Source organism: Ambystoma mexicanum, chromosome 1q, assembly GCF_040938575.1.
Source record: "Ambystoma mexicanum isolate Mex_15411 chromosome 1q, UKY_AmexF1_1, whole genome shotgun sequence".
Classification (NCBI taxonomy): Eukaryota; Metazoa; Chordata; class Amphibia; order Caudata; family Ambystomatidae; genus Ambystoma; species Ambystoma mexicanum.
The window spans coordinates 492,405,001-492,430,630 of record NC_090922.1 but is presented as its reverse complement, the minus strand read 5'-3'; positions in this window follow the sequence as shown (position 1 = coordinate 492,430,630).

Below are 25,630 nucleotides of genomic sequence, written 5' to 3'. Positions count from 1 at the left end.
TGTAGTGTTGAATGGCTGGGTACTTGTCCCAATCCACATTCCTTGTTGTGAGTGTCTGAAAGGGAGGAGTGTGGCCTGAATGCACTGTGTGCCTGATTGGCTGACTGACTGCATGAATGCCCTTCTGTATGATTGGCTGCTGAGTGTGTGCCAGCAGTGTGGATGAGAGACAGAATAGTATATCTGGGGACCTCTCACCACTGGTAGGAGGTTCAGGGAACGTTCAGAAGCGTTCCGAAGCGTTCTGGAGCTGAGTCTCCACTCTAAGAGTAACTGGAACTGCTGATCCTCGACGTCCAGCTGGAAGAGAAGACTTGCTGTGGCATTTGCTTCGACCGATCCGAAGGCTGCCGAAATCGTCGAAGACTGACCCGAGAGAGGATCTGGTAAGGCGCCCTCTTCCCGTGCTCCGAGGGACCATCGAGCACCGCTCCATCTTCGCCGAAGCGCCCTGGAAGACAGACCCTCGAAAGGCTGCCGACCCGAGACGGGACCGCCGAGGAGATCGAAGTGAAGCACCCGGACATCGCCGCCGGCGAAGTCCATTGCCGTCGACCAGGGTTCGCAGGTTTGTGTAACCGCTGGAGGCCCGTCGAAGTTCTGTTGCCCAGCCGTGGGAACCACTTGACGCCGTGCCGCCGACGACCGGAGCCGTCCGCTCCTTTGCCTAAGAACATTCGAATCGAAGGGCTCCCTCGTCCGCACCGTCGACCGCTTTATCCTGCCGGAGAAAGTCGAGGACGACCAACGCGCCGAGGAGAAACCTGCCGGTGGGTTTCCCGCCACCCGAAGACCACAAAGACTCGAACGACTCGACACCCTTGCTGGGCCTCCGTCTCCACAATCTTTGCGGTCCAGAACTATTGTCACCGAGGTGCCCCGCACGCCTCTGCCTTGCAGGACGCCGACGCTCCGACGCTGACGAGCACCGCTCGGACGAAGCTGCCGCCTCATCGACGCCGGTCTACCCTGTTTGTCGACGGACGTTTGACGCCCCGTGTCTCCCGCTTGAAAGGGAAGGCATTCAAGAAGGGCCGTCGATTCCCCGTCGCCGAACACCGAGTTCCTCGACGCTTCTCGACGCCTCTCGACGATCCGTGACTCCCGCTTGAAAGGGGGTCGCTCAAGAAGGATCTGTCGACGCCTCTTCGAAGAACTCGACTCCACCAGGTACATTGGGGGAGTAAAAACATTATAGGAGGGAATAAGACTTGCAGAACAATATATGGACTGGGCTTGTGCTATATCTTTATTTTACAGGTTGCCCAGGTGGGGGGATCTCCGCACAGAACTGTGTCTAGTGGTAGGGGCCAGTATTCTGCCTATTGCTCAACCATCTTATTTTCTCTCCTCTCTCTATTGCTGGTTTCACTCTATTGATCTGTGTGACATTGTTACAGTATTGTTGATGCACTTTAATGAGATCTAATACAAAGGGTGGTACCACTTTAGAATTGTATATATTTGCCATTGTTGATTTTCCTAAGTACAAAGTGAGTTATTATGATAAGTGTACATAACCTTGAATATTGATTATATAAAGACTGTGTTCTAAACAATACAGTGTGTGGACATTCCTTTGTGGGGGCTTGGGGACTACACTGTACTTAAGAACCAGCCTGCATCACCTCCTGAGAAGCTAGGCCTTGATTGCTCGTCCATTGCTACCGTACTAGAGAATCTTGGCTGGGGTCTCTGTGCCTCTCTTCTACCATATAGAGAGCAGAAGTACAGACACCCCCCACCGGTCTTCTTCACACTAGGAAACTGTGGTAAAAGGGTTGGGGAGTGCGTCAGTGACAGAGCTGTGTGAATGCCAGCAGTGGAGTAAAGGTTGCAACACAAAAAAAGAGATCCTATTTATTTATTTATTTATTGTGCATTTATTAGGTGCTTATTCAACAAGCAAATTGTGTTTTGAAGCGCTCCGATGGCATGGGAGGGAACATGGGATTGAAACAATATATACAATGGAGGAAAAAGACGAACCTTCTGGGCCTTGTGAGTATTCAGAGCATGCAAGTACAGAGAGAGAAGAGGGGGGGGAGCGCGTTGGTAGGTGCGGGGTGGTAGGTGTTGGAATGTCGTGCTCGTGGTTGAGCAGCAGATGTAAGTGCCAGGTACAGTAAGTGCTAGGAAGCATTCAGCTGCTGGAAGTGGGTAAGTGCCGGCCTATATTGGGGTAGGCCAGTGAATACTGAGGCAAGTGCTGTGTGTAGTCAGAAGATGAGGCGATTGGGTGTGGTAGGCAAGGGCCCCGAGGACTCATAAGGGCCCTGGACACCAATTGTAGCAACTGTGAAGTTAGAGAGAAGAGAGGAAGGGGAAGAGGAAGAGAAAAGGAAAGTCTTGAGGAGCATCCGGAATTTGAGGAGGTCCGGCTCAAGACAAAGAGGAAGGCTGTTCCACAGGCGGGAGTGTGCTGAAGCAAGAGATCGGCCTCCGGCCCACTGTTTAGCGAACTGCTTCACACACAGAGAGTTGGTACCAGGGGAGCGTAGCAGTCTAGATGGAGAATATTTCGTAATAGCAAGATGCAGATACCGTGGTCCCGGGCCCCAGACATCCTTGTGGATGATGCAGATGGATTTGAATTTAGTTTGTGCAGCAACCGGGAGCCAATCAAAGATTTTCAGGGCAGAAGAGATGCAATCCCTGGGCTTGAGGCCAAGGATAAGTCTTGCTGCCCTATTCTGGTTTAGCTGCAGGGGTCGTAGAGAGGAAGAAAATAGATTCAAGAGTAGGCTGTTGCAGTAGTCAAGCCTAGAGGGAACCAGAGCTCTTGTAAAATTGAGCTTCTGAGGGAAAGTGAGAAAAGGGAGAATTCCTTTGAGGTGGAAGAGTTGAAAGTTCGACTGGTTGTCAATGGATTTGAGGCAGGAAGGAGAGAGGGGTGATGAAGATGACGCCAAGGTTTTTGGCTTCGGATGAAGGAGGGGGGGGGAGAGCCCATACAGGATGCCCAGAGTGAGAGGAAGAAAGAGCGAGCAGGGGTCCTAAGAGGAAGGATCTCAGTCTTGCTGGCATTGAGGCAGAGATGCTTGGAAGAGCATCAGGACTGGATGGCAGATGGCAGTCTGAGATGATGGAAGGAGCAAGAGTGTCAGCATGAAGTTTGAAAAAGAGTTGAGTGAACAAATTGGCAGAGTGAAAAAAGCATCAGTGGCTATTTCATCAATCAATCAATATTATTGTGAAACAAATTCAAACATTCTTATTAAATATGTATGGTTACTAAAAAGTGGAGAAAAGGTTGCACTTGAGGTGCACATCAGAATGGAAGTATTGCAAATATATGTGTATGTGCTCACAATATCTCTGAATATTTGCATCAGATGCCCAGGTACTTGTGCCTTTGCTAGGTATTGATATTGTTTGTCCTATTACTCATGCCAGGTGTTGTAGTATATATATTTATTTTAATTTTTATATCGCGCCGCAGGCCTCAGAGCACACACAAAACAGGGGCAAGACACACAACATGCAAAGTCAAGCCAGGAGAGAGATGGGCAGACAGAGACTTATATAAAATTACTCCCGTCATTTGACAGATGTTTTCATGATATAACCAGGTAGCGACATCTGTTTTCTGGTTTTTGCTATAAAATCATATTGAATAATCGATTCCTATGATGTCCGAGAGAGGTATAGAGGAGGAGGAGGCCACTACAGAGCCGCAAATGGGGCCTGGTGGGGTTGGTACCACTGGTGCAAGTGGTGCAGTCCAGGGGCAGGGGCAGGAGGCAGCACAGGTTGCCGCGGAGGTGCCTGTGCAGGTCTCTATCCCTGACACTGTGTCTGCATCACCATGCACCAGCAGGGATGCCCCATCCCAGGCCCGTCCGCAGGTAGGGGGGAAGTCCACGTCCTCTACCTGCGGACGAGGGGACCCCTGACTGAATGGAGACCGTCCTGATTGGTGTCGCATTGCGCACACGTGTCATTCGTGATGACGTGCGTGCTTCCTGTGGGGACCACACACATCATCACGAAGAGGTGTGTCCCAACGTGACCCAGTTGGGAGGGGCCATGGTCGGGGGTTTCCTCCATGTGTCGGCCAGTCTTGCGGCCCTCTCCTCCTCTGTGCACACTATATGCCAGTCATTCTCCCTGCCGTCTTCCTGCCCAGATACCACCAGGGCCCCCTGTGCATCTGCCCCAACCAACGCAGCCAGCCAGGTGGAGATCCCATCCCTGCCGCAGTCAGTAGTCTGAGGACCAGCAGTGGTGGCCACCCCACCAACTTGACCCCAGCGGATGGAGAATGTGCCGGCATCATCGGGCAGCGCATGTGCACGACGGCACCGGGGGATTCCATCAGCCCGGATGCCGTCGTGGTGGCGGAGGCAGTTGCGTCAGAGGCAGCAGCAGGCTCAGCGTGGGAGGCATCATGGCTCTGGGCCATCAACACCCCGGGGGCAGGCATCGGCCGAGGGGCAGGAGGACCCCTGACTGGGAGTGTCTTCCGTGTGGCAGCGGCTGGCACGGCAAATAGATGCGGAGTGACAGCGGGCAGAGAGGGCACGGCTCAGGATGGTCAGGGCGGAGAACTCCATGCACCGGGCTTTGAGGCGGGCGGAGGGCCTCGTGGAAACTCGCAGGGAGTTGAGGGATTCCATGGCTGCATCCCTGCGAGACCTCGAGTCCAGGGAACAGGCCCACCTCCGGAACATCGACATGGAGTTCAATGATGCTCTGGCCCAGAACATCAAACAGTGAGCCGTGGGACTAGCCCGCCGCCTTTGTAAATAGTTATGTAGTTGTAGTTGTTTATTTTTTTTTCCTTTGGGGCGCATGGACTATGCCCCACCTTTTTGTTAATAGTTATTCATTAGGTAGGTTTTTTGTTAGGTTTCCTTTGGATTGTTAGGCACATGGACCCTTGATTTTTACATTGTATATAGTTATGGACCTGATTTTACATATTTTTGTTTACCATGGAGGAATGGTTTTGTCTTTATATTGACTTTGGATTTAGTGTTATGGACGGACACTTTGGAGGCATTTTTGTTTGCATTTTATTCATTTCACCATTAATAATTTTTCCTTGATTTCGGACATCCTTTTATTTATCATTTTATTCTTGTGTAATTTTGTTTCATTCATTTATTTTTGTATATAATACATTTAAATGGTTTACTTCATTTGTGTAGTCTTCTCTCATTGGTTTCGTGCATGTCACAATGTGGGTTTTCTCAGTCATGTGTCGCCATTGTGTGGGTCTGATGGACTTGTACTCATGCGCATACTGGTTATTTGGGATCTATCGTGACATGGGAATTTAAATTTGGAGTGGATGGAATGCTTGGTTGGGTGTTTGGACTGGGGTGGCATGGGGTGGGATTTAGGTGGCCATAAGGGCCATGGATCTGGATTGTGATGACATGTTGGGTGGGGGACATAAGTCCGGGCCAGCTGGCAGGTGCCCGTCACTGGGGGTGGGTGGGGAACATGAGTCAGGGCCTGCTGGCAGGTGCCCGTCACTGGGGGTGGGTGGGGGACATGAGTCAGGGCCTGCTGGCAGGTGCCCGTCACTGGGGGTGGGTGGGGGACATGAGTCGGGGCCTGCTGGCAGGTGCCCGCCAATTTGGGTGGGTTTTCGGGGGACATGAGTCGGGGCCTGCTGGCAGGTGCCTGTCACTGGGGGTGGGTGGGGGACATGAGTCGGGGCCTGTCGGCAGGTGCCCATCAATGGTGGGTGTGTGGGAAGCTTGGGGACATGAGTCGGGCCTGCTGGCAGGTGCCTCGTCAATGGTGGGTGGGTGGATGGGTGGGGGACATGAGTCGGGGCCTGCTGGCAGGTGCCCGTCACTGGAGTTGGGGGACATGAGTCGGGGCCTGCTGGCAGGTGCCCGTCAATGGTGGGTGGGTGAGTGGGTGGGGGACATGAGTCGGGGCTCACAAGTGCGCTCACAAGTGCATGGTGCCATGTGGGCTGCCTGCAGGGCATGGTGAGGGTTGTAGGGTAGTCCCCTGTGGTGTGGGCTGCCTGCAGGGCATGGTGAGGGTTGTAGGGTAGTCCCCTGTGGTGTGGGCTGCCTGCAGGGCATGGGGAGGGGGTAAGGCCACACCTGGGAGGGGCCAAAATGCAGAATCGCGTGTAAAACTTCCCACGTACCCCCGAAATACACGTACCCCGCTAACACAAGACCTATCACGTGTGAAACTCCCTGTGCACCCCTGAAATACACGTACACCGCTCGCACAAGGCCTATCGCATGTGAAACTTCCCGCGCACCCCCGAAATACACATACCCCACTCGCACAAGGCCTATCGCCTGTGAAACTTCGCGCGCACCCCCTCAATACATGTACCCCACTCACACAAGGCCCATCGCATGTGAAACTCCCCACGCACCCCCGAAATACATGTACCCCGCTCGCACAAGGCCTGTCGCGTGTGAAACTTCCTGCGCACCCCCGAAATACACGCAGGCACCCCAGCCACCCTGGGCATGTCCCACAGGCAGCCCACTCACCCTCCCCATGCCCCGCAGGCAGGCCATCCACCCTGGGCATGCCCCACAGGCAGCCCACACCACGGGGGGTGCTTTTCCTATGCAACTTACGTGGCGCGAGCTGGGTACGTGTATTCGGAGGGTTGCGCAAGTACATTTTCACGCATTTTGTCTGCCGTGAGCGGGGTACGCGTAGTATTTTCACGCGATTACAGTGTAGCGGCACTGTAAGCTCGTGCACGGCCCTTTGCGCTGCATTGGGGATTTCAATGGCTTTTCATTGCGCAATGGGCGTTCTTGGGGGCGTAACTAGCGCTGCGGGATGTTCGCTGCGCCAGCGCTGAAAATGGCTTGGAAATTCCATGAATATGCGGTGTGCCAGAATGCTGTTTAGCGCACACGGCTGGCGCACGCTGGCGCACGCTCCTTATCTGCGCTGCTCGCGTGCGCTGCCTCTGCACTGAAATCTATGAATTACCCCCTTAGTATGTATAGGAATGTATCCCAACCCCCATCTTGACAACACTAATGTTTTTTGAAATACATACTTTGTTCTCACAGGTTTCGCAAGTCCGCCAAAATTGCCATGTAAAAGGAACTATGAAGTTCCTCCTTTACATAACACTTCCAATACATTGCACCATGTCACATGTGGCACTGGCCCTAGTACTCCCCTTTCTCTGTCAGAGTATACTCGGCAAATGTTGCTCATGCACACATTCGGATAGCCCACCGCAAATCATCATCCCATGTGTAGCATAAACAGGTGGGCTGCTCTACTGTGCAGCTGATACCCTGCAATGTATTTCCATAATACACAAGTGCACAAACACAATTGCAAACTATGCATCCACACTTAACGGTAATCTGGCCTTGTGTGACGAAAGGTAAATGTATTTTTTGCATGCAGAAAGGAGTTTGCACATGTGCAATTGCATTTGTATTAGTACAAATGACTTTTTACTGCATTTGCACAAGCGCAAATGCAGTTGTGCATGCACAGTCATACTGGTCAGGAAACTTGGCTGTGCATGCGCCTGGATGGACGCAGATGGAAGCACTGACGTCATACCTGCCCCAGAATAGGACACATGAACTGTAAAACCCTATCTGCAGGGAAGAGGCGGAGCCACAGACAGATTGTGTATGCTCTTGGGAATCCTGCATCGGAGACTCGTCACCTCCTATAATCTCAGGGAACCGAGCAAGTAGGACCTTTGCAGACGTGGACTGTCCAGAGTAGTGACACGCACATATCTGCAGTTTTGCCACGTGTAGATTCCAAACTACAGGCAGAGTCAGCTTGAATCCAGAACCCCACAACCCTAACAGCCACAGCACAGGCAGCATTGCAAGATGGTCACTTGTCTTCTTTGTGGAGGGTGTGTCATTTCCAAACGGCGACCAATCTGTCGGTGGCAAAGAGGTGGGAGCATCAGAGGTGCTGCAGCACCCGAGGTAACAGGTCCTGGGGGGACCTGTGCGGTCTGATGAAAATAATGCTGCCACAACACATTACACAGGGGGCAGACAGACTGGTGGCAGCTGTAGCACATACACATTCCTTTTTGAGTTGTCTGGATCTGTAACAGAACAGATGTATGCGGCAGCTGAGCTCACCTGGTCGTCGCAGAAGCACTGGCAGGGGCGGCCTGTGCTTCATCTGTACCTGCAAACCCACTAACCCGCACGGGCAGCATCATGAAGGCAGCGAACCACCCAGGCTGGCTCATGGATGGATGATCATGATGTTCCTTGTTCCCGTTTAAGGTATGTTTCCATCACCAGTTCCCCCAAAAAAGAGGCCCTATGCTCCCCTGAGGTCTACCGGGGAACCAGGGAAAGTCCTGGTGTCCCGGTGGGCCAATCCAGGCCTGTATCTGCCTTAGAGGATAAGCATCGACTAAAGGTCCCTCTTTTATGCATAAACCCAATGTCAGTCAGCAGCTATAACACAGTCAGAAAGGTTAGGTCTTGTGGTTTGTCTAAGTTAAGATCCAGCCTGAAATTAGCAGAGCGCCAACGCTTTACCATATGCACTATTAATCATTTTATTGATAGATGAAGTATAACAATCTCAACGGGTCTACTCATGACATTCAATCATGTAGATGCAGCTCTTCGCAGTAGGCACATTAACCCACTGAGCACCTGCACTTGTACATGATAGTGAAAAGTATGTGGACACATTATGTGCACTGGAAAATCATCAAACCTATATTCTAAGAGAGGATAGTGACATCCTAAATGTTCTGATGTTCGGATAACAGGCTGCACATGCACATGGGCTGTGTACATGTAACACTGCACGTGTTCTCTGCACAGAACCACATGCACATTTTATCAGTTCTCTTAATAAAGTCTCATTCTTTATCCCTTATGCACTCTCAGGTCCTCTCTAGACATGCAATACATTGGTAACAAAGTTTCCAGTGCTGGAGACCTGGTGCAGTCCACAGCAACCTTAAATCCTCAAAATACTAGGCTTGGAGGAATTCATATCACATGCCAGATGACATCACAAGAAAGAGCATCACAAAACCTTTTCACACTAAAAATGTCATAGGATGCGATATTGCTTTTATTTTGGCCCCCTTGATGACATCACATTAAGTGCCAGCAGTTATATAAACTAAAACTATAATTTGTGTAATATTCATAAACTGAGAAAATATGTTATTTTTTTTTACTAACATATAATAATGTGGGTGACGATTTGATAAATTAGTGGCACACCCAGCAGAGCCATCAGGCAGAAATTGCATGCATCAAGCGAAACAATCTGGAAATGTTCTGGGCTCCTTAAAAGAGTAATACTCGGGAGCGCTGCTATCAGTCATGGCAGCACAGTTTTAGATTACATCAAAACTTAGGCGCACCTCAAAAGTGCTTTTTTTCCTGAAATTTGGCAGAACGCTGGCAGGCTTGCAAATGATTGAACTAGGGCTCTGACTGCAGTAAGCTTTCCCCTCCTCCACACCAGTAAAGAATCAACGAAAAGGGTGTGGTAATTAGGTGCTAAATTCCTCTGAGCCCAGAAGCATCTCAATGACAATAGCTCTTCCCCCGCTGGCAGCTACAGCTCCCTAGAAAACAGGACATGAATAGCAGGTCAGAGAGTGCATGCAACATGAACTTGGAAATCCAGCACGTTTACAAATGTGAAATACAGAAAGAGTTTGTGTTTAATTTAACAAATGAACATTATTAAAAAGCTGCACTGCATTTTTTAAAGTTAATTCACACTTTTAAAAGAATGGGGGACAGCAGCCGGTTGCTGTATTACCTTTTGCTGTTCGCTCAGGAGTACCAAAGTGTCCAAAGGCGCATATGGTAAAACCTGCTTCTGCAATTCATCTCTAAATGTACATAGTCTTCTGCAGATGAGATTTACGATATTTATTAGCAATGGCAATGCCAGGCCAGCGGCCGTTTTTGTCAAAGCTAATTTTTGTGTGAATTGCTGTGTTCCTATGATTTTATTCCCGGCGCACACTTTCATATTTTTAGTCTTTTTCTGCAACTGAGTGGCTTTTGTTCTCAAATATATGCCCTGTGTCTCTCTCCTGTTGCCCCGACCCCCGGTCATGCCCCGTGTCTCCCACCTGTTGCCCCCCACCCCCCGCTCATGCCCCGTGTCTCTCTCCTGTTACCCCCCACCCCCTCTCATGCCCCGTGTCTCTCTCCTGTTACCCCTCACCCCCTCTCATGCCCCGTGTCTCCCTTATGTTGCCCCCCACACCCCAGTCATGCCCTGTGTCTCCCTGCTGTTGCCCCCCCACCCCCCGCTCATGCCCTGTGTCTCTCTCCTGTTACCCCCACCACCCTCTCATGCTCCGTGTCTCCCTCGTGTTCCCCCCACCCCTGCTCATGCCCCGTGTCTCCCTGCTGTTGCCCCCCACCCCCCGCTCATGCCCTGTGTCTCTCTCATGTTGCCCCCCACCCCCGCTCATGCCCCGTGTCTCTCTCCTGTTGCCCCCCACCCCCTGCTCATGCCCCGTGTCTCTCTCCTGTTACCCCCCACCCCCCTCTCATGCCCCGTGTCTCTCTCCTGTTACCCCTCACCCCCCTCTCATGCCCCGTGTCTCCCTTATGTTGCCCCCCACACCCCAGTCATGCCCTGTGTCTCCCTGCTGTTGCCCCCCCACCCCCCGCTCATGCCCTGTGTCTCTCTCCTGTTACCCCCCACCACCCTCTCATGCTCCGTGTCTCCCTCGTGTTCCCCCCACCCCTGCTCATGCCCCGTGTCTCCCTGCTGTTGCCCCCCACCCCCCGCTCATGCCCTGTGTCTCTCTCATGTTGCCCCCCACCCCCGCTCATGCCCCGTGTCTCTCTCCTGTTGCCCCCCACCCCCTGCTCATGCCCCGTGTCTCTCTCCTGTTACCCCCCACCCCCCTCTCATGCCCCGTGTCTCTCTCCTGTTACCCCTCACCCCCCTCTCATGCCCCGTGTCTCCCTTATGTTGCCCCCCACACCCCAGTCATGCCCTGTGTCTCCCTGCTGTTGCCCCCCCCCACCCCCCGCTCATGCCCTGTGTCTCTCTCCTGTTACCCCCCACCACCCTCTCTTGCCCCGTGTCTCTCTCCTGTTGCCCCCCACCCCCCGGTCAAGCCCTGTGTCTCTCTCCTGTTGCCCCCCACCCCCTCTCTTGCCCCGTGTCTCTCTCCTGTTGCCCCCCACCCCCCGGTCAAGCCCTGTGTCTCTCTCCTGTTGCCCCCATCCCCCAGTCATGCCCCGTGTCTCCCTCTTGTTGCCCCCCATCCCCCAGTCATGCCCCGTGTCTCCCTGCTGTTGCCCCCCACCCCCGCTCATGCCTCGTGTCTCTCTCATGTTGCCCCCCACCCGCTCATGCCGTGTCTCTCTCCTGTTGCCCCCCACCCCCCAGTCATGCCCCGTGTCTCCCTGCAGTTGCCCCCCACCCCCCACTCATGCCCGTGTCTCTCTCCTGTTAACCCCCACCCCCTGCTCATGCCCCGTGTCTCCCTGCTGTTGTCCCCCACCCCCGGTCATGCCCCGTGTCTCCCTGCTGTTGCCCCCCACCCCCCGCTCATGCCCCGTTTCTCTCTCCTGTTACCCCTCCACCCCCCTCTCATGCCCTGTGTCTCTCTCCTGTTACCCCCCACCCCCTCTCATGCCCCGTGTCTCTCTCCTGTGGCCCCCCACCCCCGGGTCATGCCCCGTGTCTCCCTGCTGTTGCCCCCCACACCCTGCTCATGCCCCGTGTCTCTACTGTGCCCCCCACGCCCCGCTCATGCCTCGTGTCAATCCTGTTACCCCCCACCCCCGCTCATGCCCCGTGTCTCCCTGCTGTTGCCCCTCACAACCCGCTCATGCCCCGTGTCTCGCTCATGTTCCTCCACCCCCCGCTCATGTCCCGTGTCTCCCTGCTGTTGCCCCAGACCCCCGCTCATGCCACGTGTCTCTCTCCTGTTACCCCCACCCCCCTCTCATGCCCCGTGTCTCTCTCCTGTTGCCCCCCACCCCCAGGTCAAGCCCTGTGTCTCTCTCCTGTTGCCCCCGACCCCCCAGCCATGCCCCGTGTCTCTCTGTTACCCCCCACCCCCCGGTCATGCCCCATGTCTCCCTGCTTTTGCCCCCCACCCCCCGCTCATGTCCCGTGTCTCTCTTCTGTTACCCCCCACCCCCCTCTCATGCCTCGTGTCTCCCTCGTTTTCCCCCCGCTCATAACCCGTGTCTCCCTGCTGTTGCCTCCCACCCCCCGCTCATGCCCTGTGTCTGTCTCCTTTTACCCCCCCACCCCCCTCTCATGCCCCGTGTCTCTCTCCTGTTGCCCCGACCCCCCGGTCATGCCCCATGTCTCCCACCTGTTGCCCCCCACCCCCCGCTCATGCCCCGTGTCTCTCTCCTGTTAACCCCCACCCCCTGCTCATGCCCCGTGTCTCCCTGCTGTTGCCCCCCACCCCCCACTCATGCCCCGTGTCTCCCTGCTGTTGCCCCCCACCCCCCGCTCATGCCCCGTTTCTCTCTCCTGTTACCCCTCCACCCCCCTCTCATGCCCTGTGTCTCTCTCCTGTTACCCCCCACCCCCCTCTCATGCCCCGTGTCTCTCTCCTGTGGCCCCCAGCCCCGGGTCATGCCCCGTGTCTCCCTGCTATTGCCCCCCACACCCCGCTCATGCCCCGTGTCTCTACTGTTCCCCCCACCCCCCGCTCATGCCTCGTGTCTCTCCTGTTACCCCCCACCCCCGCTCATGCCCCGTGTCTCCCTGCTGTTGCCCCTCACAACCAGCTCATGCCCTGTGTCTCTCTCCTGTTACCCCCACACCCCTGCTCATGCCCCGTGTCTCCCTCATGTTCCCCCACCCCGCGCTCATGCCCCGTGTCTCCCTGCTGTTGCCCCAGACCCCCGCTCATGCCACGTGTCTCTCTCCTGTTACCTCCCACCCCCCTCTCATGCCCCGTGTCTCTCTCCTGTTGCCCCCCACCCCCAGGTCAAGCCCTGTGTCTCTCTCCTGTTGCCCCCGACCCCCCAGCCATGCCCTGTGTCTCTCTGTTGCCCCCCACCCCCGGTCATGCCCCGTGTCTCCCTGCTTTTGCCCCCCACCCCCAGCTCATGTCCCGTGTCTCTCTTCTGTTACCCCCCACCCCCCTCTCATGCCCCGTGTCTCCCTCGTTTTCCCCACACTCATACCCCGTGTCTCCCTGCTGTTGCCTCCCACCCCCCTCTTATGCCCCGTGTCTCTCTCCTGTTGCCCCGACCCCCCGGTCATGCCCCGTGTCTCCCACCTGTTGCCCCCCACCCCCCGCTCATGCCCTGTGTCTCTCTTCTGTTGCCCCCACCCCCGGTCATGCCCCGTGTCTCCCTTATGTTGCCCCCCACGCCCCAGTCATGCCCTGTGTCTCCCTGCTGTTGCCCCCCCACCCCCTGCTCATGCCCTGTGTCTCTCTCCTGTTACCCCCACCACCCTCTCATGCCCCATGTCTCCCTCGTGTTCCCCCCACCCCTGCTCATGCCCCGTGTCTCCCTGCTGTTGCCCCCCACCCCCCGCTCATGCCCTGTGTCTCTCTCATGTTGCCCCCCACCCCCGCTCATGCCCCGTGTCTCTCTCCTGTTACCCCCCACCCCTCTCTCCTGTCGCCCCCACCCCCGGTCATGCCCCGTGTCTCCCTCCTGTTGCCCCCCACCCCCCGCTCATGCCCCGTGTCTCTCTCCTGTTACCCCCACCCCCTCTCATGCCCCGTGTCTCTCTCCTGTTACCCCTATCCCCTGCTCATGCCCCGTGTCTCTCTCCTGTTACTCCCCACCCCCTCTCATGCCCCGTGTCTCCCTGCTGTTGCCCCCCATCCCCCGCTCATGCCCTGTGCCTCTCTCATGTTGCCCCCCACCCCCCCGGTCATGCCCCGTGTCTCCCTGCTGTTGCCCCCCACCCTCTGCTCATGCCCCGTGTCTCTCTCCTGTTACTCCCCACCCCCCTCTCATGCCCCGTGTCTCTCTCCTGTTGCCCCCACCCCCCGGTCATGCCCCGTGTCTCCCTCTTGTTCCCCCCAACCCCTGCTCATGCCCCGTGTCTCCCTGCTGTTGCCCCCCACCCTCCGCTCATGCCACATGTCTCCCTGCTGTTGCCCCCCACCCTCTGCTCATGCCCCGTGTCTCTCTCCTGTTAACCCCCATCCCCACTCATGCCCCGTGTCTCCCTCTTGTTCCCCCACCCCCCGCTCATGCCCCGTGTCTCCCTGCTGTTGCCCCCCACCCTCCGCTCATGCCACATGTCTCCCTGCTGTTGCCCCCCACCCCCGCTCATGCCCCGTGTCTCTCTCCTGTTGCCCCCCCACCCCCCTCTCATGCCCCGTGTCTCTCTCCTGTTGCCCCCCACCCCCTGCTCATGCCCCGTGTCTCTCTCCTGTTAACCCCCACCCCCGCTCATGCCCCGCATCTCCCTCGTGTTCCCCCACCCCGCTCATGCCCCGTGTCTCCCTGCTGTTGCCCCCACCCCCCGCTCATGCCCCGTGTCTCCCTGCTGTTGCCCCCCACCCTCCGCTCATGCCACATGTCTCCCTGCTGTTGCCCCCCACCCCCGCTCATGCCCCGTGTCTCTCTCCTGTTACCTCCCCACCCCCCTCTCATGCCCCGTGTCTCTCTCCTGTTACCCCCCTGCTCATGCCCCATGTCTCTCTCCTGTTACCCCCCACCCCCCTCTCTTGTCCCGTGTCTCTCTCCTGTTGCCCCCCACCCCCCGGTCAAGCCCCGTGTCTCTCTCCTGTTGCCCCCATCTCCCAGTCATGCCCCGTGTCTCTCTCCTGTTACCCCCCCCACCCCCTGCTCATGCCCCGTGTCTCTCTCCTGTTACCCCCTGCTCATGCCCCCTGTCTCTCTCCTGTTGCCCCCCACCCCCTGCTCATGCCCCGTGTCTCTCTCCTGTTAACCCCCACCCCCGCTCATGCCCCGCATCTCCCTCGTGTTCCCCCACCCCGCTCATGCCCCGTGTCTCCCTGCTGTTGCCCCCACCCTCTGCTCATGCCCCGTATCTCACTGCTGTTGCCCCCAGCCCCTGCTCATGCCCCGTGTCTCCCTGCAGTTTCCACCCACCCCCTCTTATGCCCCGTGTCTCTATCCTGTCACCCCCCACCCTCCGCTCATGCCCCATGTCTCTCTCCTGTTACCCCCACCCCCCTCTCATGCCCCGTGTCTCCCTCGTGTTCCCCCCACCCCCGCTCATGCCCCGTGTCTCCCTGCTGTTGCCCCCCACCCCCCGCTCATGCCCCGTGTCTCTCTCATGTTGCCCCCCACCCCCGGCTCATGCCCCGTGTCTCTCTCCTGTTACCCTCACCCCCCTCTCATGCCCAGTGTCTCTCTCATGTTGCCCCCCACCCCCGGTCATGCCCCGTCTCTCCCTGCTGTTGCCCCCCACCCCCTGCTCATGACCGAGTCTCTCTCCTGTTACCCTCAACCCCGCTCATGCCCCGTGTCTCTCTCCTGTTAACCCCCCACCCCCCTTTCATTCCCCGTGTCTCTCTCCTGTTACCCCCACCCCCCGCTCATGCCCCGTTTCTCTCTCCTGTTGCCCCCCACCCCCACTCATGCCCCGTGTCTTACTGCTGTTGCCCCCCACCCCCGCTCATGCCCCGTGTCTCCCTGCTGTTGCCTCCCACCCCCCGCTCATGCCCCATGTCTCCCTGCTGTTGCCTCCCACCCCCCACTCATGCCCGTGTCTCCCTGCTGTTGCCCCTCCACCCCCCACTCATGCCCCGTGTCTCTCTCTTGTTACCCCCCCCGCCCCCCTCTCATGCCCTGTGTCTCTTTCCTTTTACCCCCCACCCTCAGTCATGCCCCATGTCTCCCTGCTGTTGCCCCCCACCCCCGTTCATGCCTCGTGTCTCTCCTGTTACCCCCCACCCCCACTCATGCCCTGTGTCTCCCTGCTGTTGCCCCTCACAACCCGCTCATGCCCCGTGTCTCTCTCCTGTTACCCCCACACCCCTGTTCATGCCCCGTGTCTCCCTTGTGTTCCCCCCACCCCCGCTCATGCCCGTGTCTCCCTGCTGTTGCCCCCGACCCCCGCTCATGCCCCCTGTCTCTCTCCTGTTACCCCACCTCCCTCTCATGCCCTGTGTCTCTCTCCTATTGCCCCCCACCCCAAGGTCAAGCCCTGAGTCCCTCTCCTGTTGCCCCGACCCCCCAGCCATGCCCTGTGTCTCCCTGTTGCCCCCCACCCCCCGGTCATGCCCTGTGTCTCCCTCCTGTTGCCCCCCACCCCCGCTCAGGCCCCGTGTCTCTCTCCTGTTAACCCCCACCCCCTGCTCATGCCCCATGTCTCCCTGCTGTTGCCTCCAACCCCCCACTCATGCCCGCGTCTCCCTGCTGTTGCCCCCCCACCCCCCACTCATGCCCCGTGTCTCTCTCTTGTTACCCCCCTGCCCCCCTCTCATGCCCTGTGTCTCTTTCCTTTTACCCCCCGCCCCCCAGTCATGCCCCGTGTCTCCCTGCTGTTGCCCCCCACCCCCCGTTCATGCCTCGTGTCTCTCCTGTTACCCCCCACCCCCACTCATGCCCCGTGTCTCCCTGCTGTTGCCCCTCACAACCCGCTCATGCCCCGTGTCTCTCTCCTGTTACCCCCACACCCCTGCTCATGCCCCGTGTCTCCCTTGTGTTCCCCCACCCCCCGCACATGCCCCGTGTCTCCCTGCTGTTGCCCCTGTCCCCCGCTCATGCCCCCTGTCTCTCTCCTGTTACCCCCCACCCCCCTCTCATGCCCCGTGTCTCTCTCCTGTTGCCCCCCACCCCAAGGTCAAGCCCTGAGTCCCTCTCCTGTTGCCCCGACCCCCCAGCCATGCCCTGTGTCTCCCTGTTGCCCCCCACCCCCCGGTCATGCCCTGTGTCTCCCTCCTTTTGCCCCCCACCCCCCGCTCATGTCCCGTGTCTCTCTTCTGTTACCCCCCACCCCCCGCTCATGCCCCGTGTCTCCCTCGTTTTCCCCCCACTCATGCCCCGTGTCTCCCTGCTGGTGCCTCCCACCCCCGCTCATGCCCCGTGTCTGTCTCCTGTTACCCCCCACCCCTCACTCATGCCCCGTGTCTCTCTCGTGTCGCCACCACCCCCCGGTCATGCCCCGTGTCTCCCTCCTGTTGCCCCCCAACCCCCGCTCATGCCCCGTGTCTCTCTGCTGTTACCCCCACCCCCCTCTCGTGCCCCGTGTCTCTCTCCTGTTAACCCTCACCCCCCTCTCATGCCCCGTGTCTCTCTCATGTTACCTCCCACCCCCCGGTCATGCCCCGTGTCTCCCTTCTGTTGCCCCCCACCCCCAGTCATGCCCCATGTCTCCCTGCTGTTGCTCCCAACCCCCCGCTCATGCCCCGTGTCTGTCTCCTGTTACCTCCCACCCCCCTCTCATGCCCCGTGTCTCTCTCGTGTTCCCCCCACCCCCGCTCATGCCCCGTGTCTCCCTGCTGTTGCCCCCCACCCCCGCTCATGCCCTGTGTCTCTCTCATGTTGCCCCCCACCCTCGCTCATGCCCCGTGTCTCTCTCCTGTTACCCCCACCCCCCTCTCATGCCCCGTGTCTCTCTCCTGTTGACCCCCACCCCCGGTCATGCTCCGTGTCTCCCTGCTGTTGCCCCCCACCCCCCGCTCATGCCCCGTGTCTCTCTCCTGTTACCCCCCGCCCCCGCTCATGCCCCGTGTCTCTCTCCTGTTGCCCCCCACCCCCTGGTCATGCCCCGTGTCTCCCTGCTGTTGCCCCCCACTGCCCGCTCATGCCCCGTGTCTCTCCTGTTGCCCCCTACCCCCCGCTCATGCCCCGTGTCTCCCTCGTGTTCCCCCCACCCCGCTCATGCCCCGTGTCTCCTTGCTGTTGCCCCCCACCCCCCGCTCATGCCCCGTGTCTCTCTCCTGTTACCCTCACCCCCCTCTCATGCCCAGTGTCTCTCTCATGTTGCCCCCCACCCCCGGTCATGCCCCGTCTCTCCCTGCTGTTGCCCCCCACCCCCTGCTCATGCCCGAGTCTCTCTCCTGTTACCCTCAACCCCGCTCATGCCCCGTGTCTCTCTCCTGTTAACCCCCCACCCCTCTTTCATTCCCCGTGTCTCTCTCCTGTTACTCCCCAGCCCCCGCTCATGCCCCGTGTCTCTCCTGTTGCCCCCCACCCCCCGCTCATGCCCCGTGTCTTCCTGCTGTTGCCCCCCAACCCCGCTCATGCCCAGTGTCTCTCTCCTGTTAACCCCCACCCCCTGCTCATGCCCCGTGTCTCCCTGCTGTTGCCTCCCACCCCCCACTCATGCCCGCGTCTCCCTGCTGTTGCCCCCCACCCCCCACTCATGCCCCGTGTCTCTCTTTTGTTACCCCCCCCGCCCCCCCATGCCCTGTGTCTCTTTCCTTTTACCCCCCACCCCCCAGTCATGCCCCGTGTCTCCCTGCTGTTGCCCCCCACCCCCCGTTCATGCCTCGTGTCTCTTCTGTTACCCCCCACCCCCACTCATGCCCCGTGTCTCCCTGCTGTTGCCCCTCACAACCCGCTCATGCCACGTGTCTCTCTCCTGTTACCCCCACACCCCTGCTCATGCCCCGTGTCTCCCTTGTGTTCCCCCACCCCCCGCTCATGCCCCGTGTCTCCCTGCTGTTGCCCCCGACCCCCGCTCATGCCCCCTGTCTCTCTCCTGTTACCCCCCACCCCTCTCATGCCCCGTGTCTCTCTCCTGTTGCCCCCCACCCCAAGGTCAAGCCCTGAGTCCCTCTCCTGTTGCCCCGACCCCCCAGCCATGCCCTGTGTCTCCCTGTTGCCCCCTACCCCCCGGTCATGCCCTGTGTCTCCCTCCTTTTGCCCCCCGCTCATGTCCCGTGTCTCTCTTCTGTTACCCCCCACCCCCCGCTCATGCCCCGTGTCTCCCTCGTTTTCCCCCCACTCATGCCCCGTGTCTCCCTGCTGTTGCCTCCCACCCCCGCTCATGCCCCGTGTCTGTTTCCTGTTACCCCCCACCCCTCACTCATGTCCCGTGTCTCTCTCCTGTTACCCCCACCCCCTCTCATGCCCCGTGTCTCTCTCCTGTTACCCCTATCCCCTGCTCATGCCCCGTGTCTCTCTCCTGTTACTCCCCACCCCCCTCTCATGCCCCGTGTCTCCCTCGTGTTCCCCCCACCCCGCTCATGCCCCGTGTCTCCCTTCTGTTGCCCCCCACCCCCAGTCATGCCCCATGTCTCCCTGCTGTTGCTCCCAACCCCCCGCTCATGCCCCGTGTCTGTCTCCTGTTACCTCCCATCCCCCTCTCATGCCCCGTGTCTCCCTCGTGTTCCCCCCACCCCCGCTCATGCCCCGTGTCTCCCTGCTGTTGCCCCCCACCCCCGCTCATGCCCTGTGTCTCTCTCATGTTGCCCCCCACCCTCGCTCATGCCCCGTGTCTCTCTCCTGTTACCCCCACCCCCCTCTCATGCCCGTGTCTCTCTCCTGTTGACCCCCACCCCCGGTCATGCTCCGTGTCTCCCTGCTGTTGCCCCCCACCCCCTGCTCATGCCCCGAGTCTCTCTCCTGTTACCCATACCCCCGCTCATGCCCCGTATCTCTCTCCTGTTACCCCCCACCCCCGCTCATGCCCCGTGTCTCTCTCCTGTTGCCCCCCACCCCCTGGTCATGCCCCGTGTCTCCCTGCTGTTGCCCCCCACTGCCCGCTCATGCCCCGTGTCTCTCTCCTGTTGCCCCCTACCCCCTGCTCATGCCCCATGTCTCTCTCCTGTTAACTCCGACCCCCCGCTCATGCCCCGTGTCTCCCTGCTGTTCCCCCACCCCCCGCTCATGCCCCGTATCTCCCTGCTGTTGCCCCCCACCCTCTGCTCATGCCCTGTGTCTCCCTGCTGTTGCCCCCCACCCCCGCTCATGCCCCGTGTCTCTCTCCTGTTACCCCCCTCTCATGCCCCGTGTCTCTCTCCTGTTGCCCCCCACCACCCTGGTCATGCCCCGTGTCTCCCTGCTGTTACCCCAACACCCCGCTCATGCCCCGTGTCTCTCTCCTGTTCCCCCACCCCTCGCTTATGCCTCATGTCTCTCCTGTTACTCACCACCCCCCGCTCGTGCCCCGTGTCTCTCTCCTGTTGCCCCACACCCCCCAGTCATGCCCCATGTCTCCCTGCTGTTGCCCCCAACCCCCCGCTCATGCCCCGTGTCTCTCTCCTGTTACCTCCCGCCCCCTCTCATGCCCCGTGTCTCCCTCGTGTTCCCCCCACCCCCGCTCGTGCCCCGTGTCTCCCTGCTGTTGCCCCCCACCCCCGCTCATGCCCTGTGTCTCTCTCATGTTGCCCCCCACCCTCGCTCATGCCCCTTTTCTCTCTCCTGTTACCCCCACCCCCCTCTCATGCCCCGTGTCTCTCTCCTGTTGACCCCCACCCCCAGTCATGCCCCGTGTCTCCCTGCTGTTGCCCCCCACCCCCCGCTCATGCCCCAAGTCTCTCTCCTCTTACCCCTACCCCCCGCTCATGCCCCATGTCTCTCTCCTGTTACCCCCCACCCCCTCTCATGCCCCATGTCTCTCTCCTGTTACCCCCCACCCCCCGGTCATGCCCCGTGTCTCTCTCCTGTTAACCCCGACCCCCCGCTCATGCCCCGTGTCTCCCTCGTGTTCTCCCCACCCCCCGCTCATGCCCCGTGTCTCCCTGCTGTTGCCCCCCACCCTCTGCTCATGCCCCGTGTCTCCCTGCTGTTGCCCCCCACCCCCGCTCATGCCCTGTGTCTCTCTCCTGTTACCCCACCACCCCCCTCTCATGCCCCGTGTCTCTCTCCTGTTACCCCCACCCCCCTCTCATGCCCCTTGTCTCTCTCCTGTTACTCCCCACCCCCCTCTCATGCCCCGTGTCTCTCTCCTGTTGCCCCCACCCCCCGGTCATGCCCCGTGTCTCCCTCTTGTTCCCCCCACCCCCTGCTCATGCCCCGTGTCTCCCTGCTGTTGCCCCCCACCCTCCGCTCATGCCACATGTCTCCCTGCTGTTGCCCCCCACCCTCTGCTCATGCCCCGTGTCTCTCTCCTGTTAACCCCCACCCCCGCTCATGCCCCGTGTCTCCCTCTTGTTTCCCCCACCCCCCGCTCATGCCCCGTGTCTCCCTGCTGTTGCCCCCCACCCTCCGCTCATGCCACATGTCTCCCTGCTGTTGCCCCCCACCCCCGCTCATGCCCCGTGTCTCTCTCCTGTTGCCCCCCCACCCCCCTCTCATGCCCCGTGTCTCTCTCCTGTTGCCCCCCACCCCCTGCTCATGCCCCGTGTCTCTCTCCTGTTAACCCCCACCCCCGCTCATGCCCCGCATCTCCCTCGTGTTCCCCCACCCCGCTCATGCCCTGTGTCTCCCTGCTGTTGCCCCCACCCCCCGCTCATGCCCCGTGTCTCCCTGCTGTTGCCCCCCACCCTCCGCTCATGCCACATGTCTCCCTGCTGTTGCCCCCCACCCCCGCTCATGCCCCGTGTCTCTCTCCTGTTACCCCCCCAGCCCCCTCTCATGCCCCGTGTCTCTCTCCTGTTACCCCCCTGCTCATGCCCCATGTCTCTCTCCTGTTACCCCCCACCCCCCTCTCTTGCCCCGTGTCTCTCTCCTGTTGCCCCCCACCCCCCGGTCAAGCCCCGTGTCTCTCTCTTGTTGCCCCCATCTCCCAGTCATGCCCCGTGTCTCTCTCCTGTTACCCCCCCACCCCCTGCTCATGCCCCGTGTCTCTCTCATGTTACCCCCTGCTCATGCCCCGTGTATCTCTCCTGTTGCCCCCCACCCCCTGCTCATGCCCCATGTCTCTCTCCTGTTAACCCCCACCCCCGCTCATGCCCCGCATCTCCCTCGTGTTCCCCCACCCCGCTCATGCCCCGTGTCTCCCTGCTGTTGCCCCCACCCTCTGCTCATGCCCCGTATCTCACTGCTGTTGCCCCCAGCCCCCGCTCATGCCCCGTGTCTCCCTGCAGTTTCCACCCACCCCCTCTTATGCCCCGTGTCTCTATCCTGTCACCCCCCACCCTCCGCTCATGCCCCATGTCTCTCTCCTGTTACCCCCACCCCCCTCTCATGCCCCGTGTCTCCCTCGTGTTCCCCCCACCCCCGCTCATGCCCCGTGTCTCCCTGCTGTTGCCCCCCACACCCTGCTCATGCCCCGTGTCTCTCTCATGTTGCCCCCCACCCCGGCTCATGCCCCGTGTCTCTCTCCTGTTACCCTCACCCCCCTCTCATGCCCAGTGTCTCTCTCATGTTGCCCCCCACCCCCGGTCATGCCCCGTCTCTCCCTGCTGTTGCCCCCCACCCCCTGCTCATGCCCGAGTCTCTCTCCTGTTACCCTCAACCCCGCTCATGCCCCGTGTCTCTCTCCTGTTAACCCCCCACCCCCCTTTCATTCCCCGTGTCTCTCTCCTGCTACCCCCACCCCCCGCTCATGCCCCGTGTCTCTCTCCTGTTGCCCCCCACCCCCACTCATGCCCCGTGTCTTACTGCTGTTGCCCCCCACCCCCGCTCATGCCCCGTGTCTCTCTCCTGTTAACCCCCACCCCCTGCTCATGCCCCGTGTCTCCCTGCTGTTGGCTCCCACCCCCCACTCATGCCCGTGTCTCCCTGCTGTTGCCCCTCCACCCCCCACTCATGCCCCGTGTCTCTCTCTTGTTACCCCCCCGCCCCCCTCTCATGCCCTGTGTCTCTTTCCTTTTACCCCCCACCCCCCAGTCATGCCCCATGTCTCCCTGCTGTTGCCCCCCACCCCCCGTTCATGCCTCGTGTCTCTCCTGTTACCCCCCACCCCCACTCATGCCCTGTGTCTCCCTGCTGTTGCCACTCACAACCCGCTCATGCCCTGTGTCTCTCTCCTGTTACCCCCACACCCCTGTTCATGCCCCGTGTATCCCTTGTGTTCCCCCCAGCCCCCGCTCATGCCCCGTGTCTCCCTGCTGTTGCCCCCGACCCCCGCTCATGCCCCCTGTCTCTCTCCTGTTACCCCCACCCCCCTCTCATGCCCTGTGTCTCTCTCCTATTGCCCCCCACCCCAAGGTCAAGCCCTGAGTCCCTCTCCTGTTGCCCCGACCCCCCAGCCATGCCCTGTGTCTCCCTGTTGCCCCCCACCCCCCGGTCATGCCCTGTGTCTCCCTCCTGTTGCCCCCCACCCCCGCTTAGGCCCCGTGTCTCTCTCCTGTTAACCCCCACCCCCTGCTCATGCCCCATGTCTCCCTGCTGTTGCCTCCAACCCCCCACTCATGCCCGCGTCTCCCTGCTGTTGCACCCCCACCCCCCACTCATGCCCCGTGTCTCTCTCTTGTTACCCCCCCGCCCCCCTCTCATGCCCTGTGTCTCTTTCCTTTTACCCCCCACCCCCCAGTCATGCCCCGTGTCTCCCTGCTGTTGCCCCCCACCCCCCGTTCATGCCTCGTGTCTCTCCTGTTACCCCCCACCCCCACTCATGCCCCGTGTCTCCCTGCTGTTGCCCCTCACAACCCGCTCATGCCCCGTGTCTCTCTCCTGTTACCCCCACACCCCTGCTCATGCCCCGTGTCTCCCTTGTGTTCCCCCACCCCCCGCACATGCCCCGTGTCTCCCTGCTGTTGCCCCGTCCCCCGCTCATGCCCCCTGTCTCTCTCCTGTTACCCCCCACCCCCCTCTCATGCCCCGTGTCTCTCTCCTGTTGCCCCCCACCCCAAGGTCAAGCCCTGAGTCCCTCTCCTGTTGCCCCGACCCCCCAGCCATGCCCTGTGTCTCCCTGTTGCCCCCCACCCCCCGGTCATGCCCTGTGTCTCCCTCCTTTTGCCCCCCACCCCTCGCTCATGTCCCGTGTCTCTCTTCTGTTACCCCCCACCCCCCGCTCATGCCCCGTGTCTCCCTCGTTTTCCCCCCACTCATGCCCCGTGTCTCCCTGCTGTTGCCTCCCACCCCCGCTCATGCCCCGTGTCTGTCTCCTGTTACCCCCCACCCCTCACTCATGCCCCGTGTCTCTCTCGTGTCGCCCCCACCCCCCGGTCATGCCCCGTGTCTCCCTCCTGTTGCCCCCCAACCCCCGCTCATGCCCCGTGTCTCTCTGCTGTTACCCCCACCCCCCTCTCGTGCCCCGTGTCTCTCTCCTGTTAACCCTCACCCCCCTCTCATGCCCCGTGTCTCTCTCATGTTACCTCCCACCCCCCGGTCATGCCCCGTGTCTCCCTTCTGTTGCCCCCACCCCCAGTCATGCCCCATGTCTCCCTGCTGTTGCTCCCAACCCCCCGCTCATGCCCCGTGTCTCTCTCCTGTTACCTCCCACCCCCCTCTCATGCCCCGTGTCTCTCTCGTGTTCCCCCCACCCCCGCTCATGCCCCGTGTCTCCCTGCTGTTGCCCCCCACCCCCGCTCATGCCCTGTGTCTCTCTCATGTTTCCCCCCACCCTCGCTCATGCCCCGTGTCTCTCTCCTGTTACCCCCACCCCCCTCTCATGCCCCGTGTCTCTCTCCTGTTTACCCCCACCCCCGGTCATGCTCCGTGTCTCCCTGCTGTTGCCCCCCACCCCCCGCTCATGCCCCGTGTCTCTCTCCTGTTACCCCCCGCCCCCCTCATGCCCCGTGTCTCTCTCCTGTTGCCCCCCACCCCCTGGTCATGCCCCGTGTCTCCCTGTTGTTGCCCCCCACTGCCCGCTCATGCCCCGTGTCTCTCTCCTGTTGCCCCCTACCCCCCGCTCATGCCCCATGTCTCTCTCCTGTTAACTCCGACCCCCCGCTCATGCCCCGTGTCTCCCTCGTGTTCCCCAACCCCCGCTCATGCCCCGTGTCTCCTTGCTGTTGCCCCCCACCCCCCGCTCATGCCCCGTGTCTCTCTCCTGTTACCCTCACCCCCCTCTCATGCCCAGTGTCTCTCTCATGTTGCCCCCCACCCCCGGTCATGCCCCGTCTCTCCCTGCTGTTGCCCTCCACCCCCTGCTCATGCCCGAGTCTCTCTCCTGTTACCCTCAACCCCGCTCATGCCTCGTGTCTCTCTCCTGTTAACCCCCCACCCCTCTTTCATTCCCCGTGTCTCTCTCCTGTTACCCCCCACCCCCCGCTCATGCCCCGTGTCTCTCCTGTTGCCCCCCAACCCCGCTCATGCCCAGTGTCTCTCTCCTGTTAACCCCCACCCCCTGCTCATGCCCCGTGTCTCCCTGCTGTTGCCTCCCACCCCCCACTCATGCCCGCGTCTCCCTGCTGTTGCCCCCCACCCCCCACTCATGCCCCGTGTCTCTCTTTTGTTACCCCCCCGCCCCCCCATGCCCTGTGTCTCTTTCCTTTTACCCCCCAACCCCCAGTCATGCCCCGTGTCTCCCTGCTGTTGCCCCCCACCCCCCGTTCATGCCTCGTGTCTCTTCTGTTACCCCCCACCCCCACTCATGCCCCGTGTCTCCCTGCTGTTGCCCCTCACAACCCGCTCATGCCACGTGTCTCTCTCCTGTTACCCCCACACCCCTGCTCATGCCCCGTGTCTCCCTTGTGTTCCCCCACCCCCCGCTCATGCCCCGTGTCTCCCTGCTGTTGCCCCCCACCCCAAGGTGAAGCCCTGAGTCCCTCTCCTGTTGCCCCGACCCCCCAGCCATGCCCTGTGTCTCCCTGTTGCCCCCCACCCCCCGGTCATGCCCTGTGTCTCCCTCCTTTTGCCCCCCGCTCATGTCCCATGTCTCTCTTCTGTTACCCCCCACCCCCCGCTCATGCCCCGTGTCTCCCTCGTTTTCCCCCCACTCATGCCCCGTGTCTCCCTGCTGTTGCCTCCCACCCCCGCTCATGCCCCGT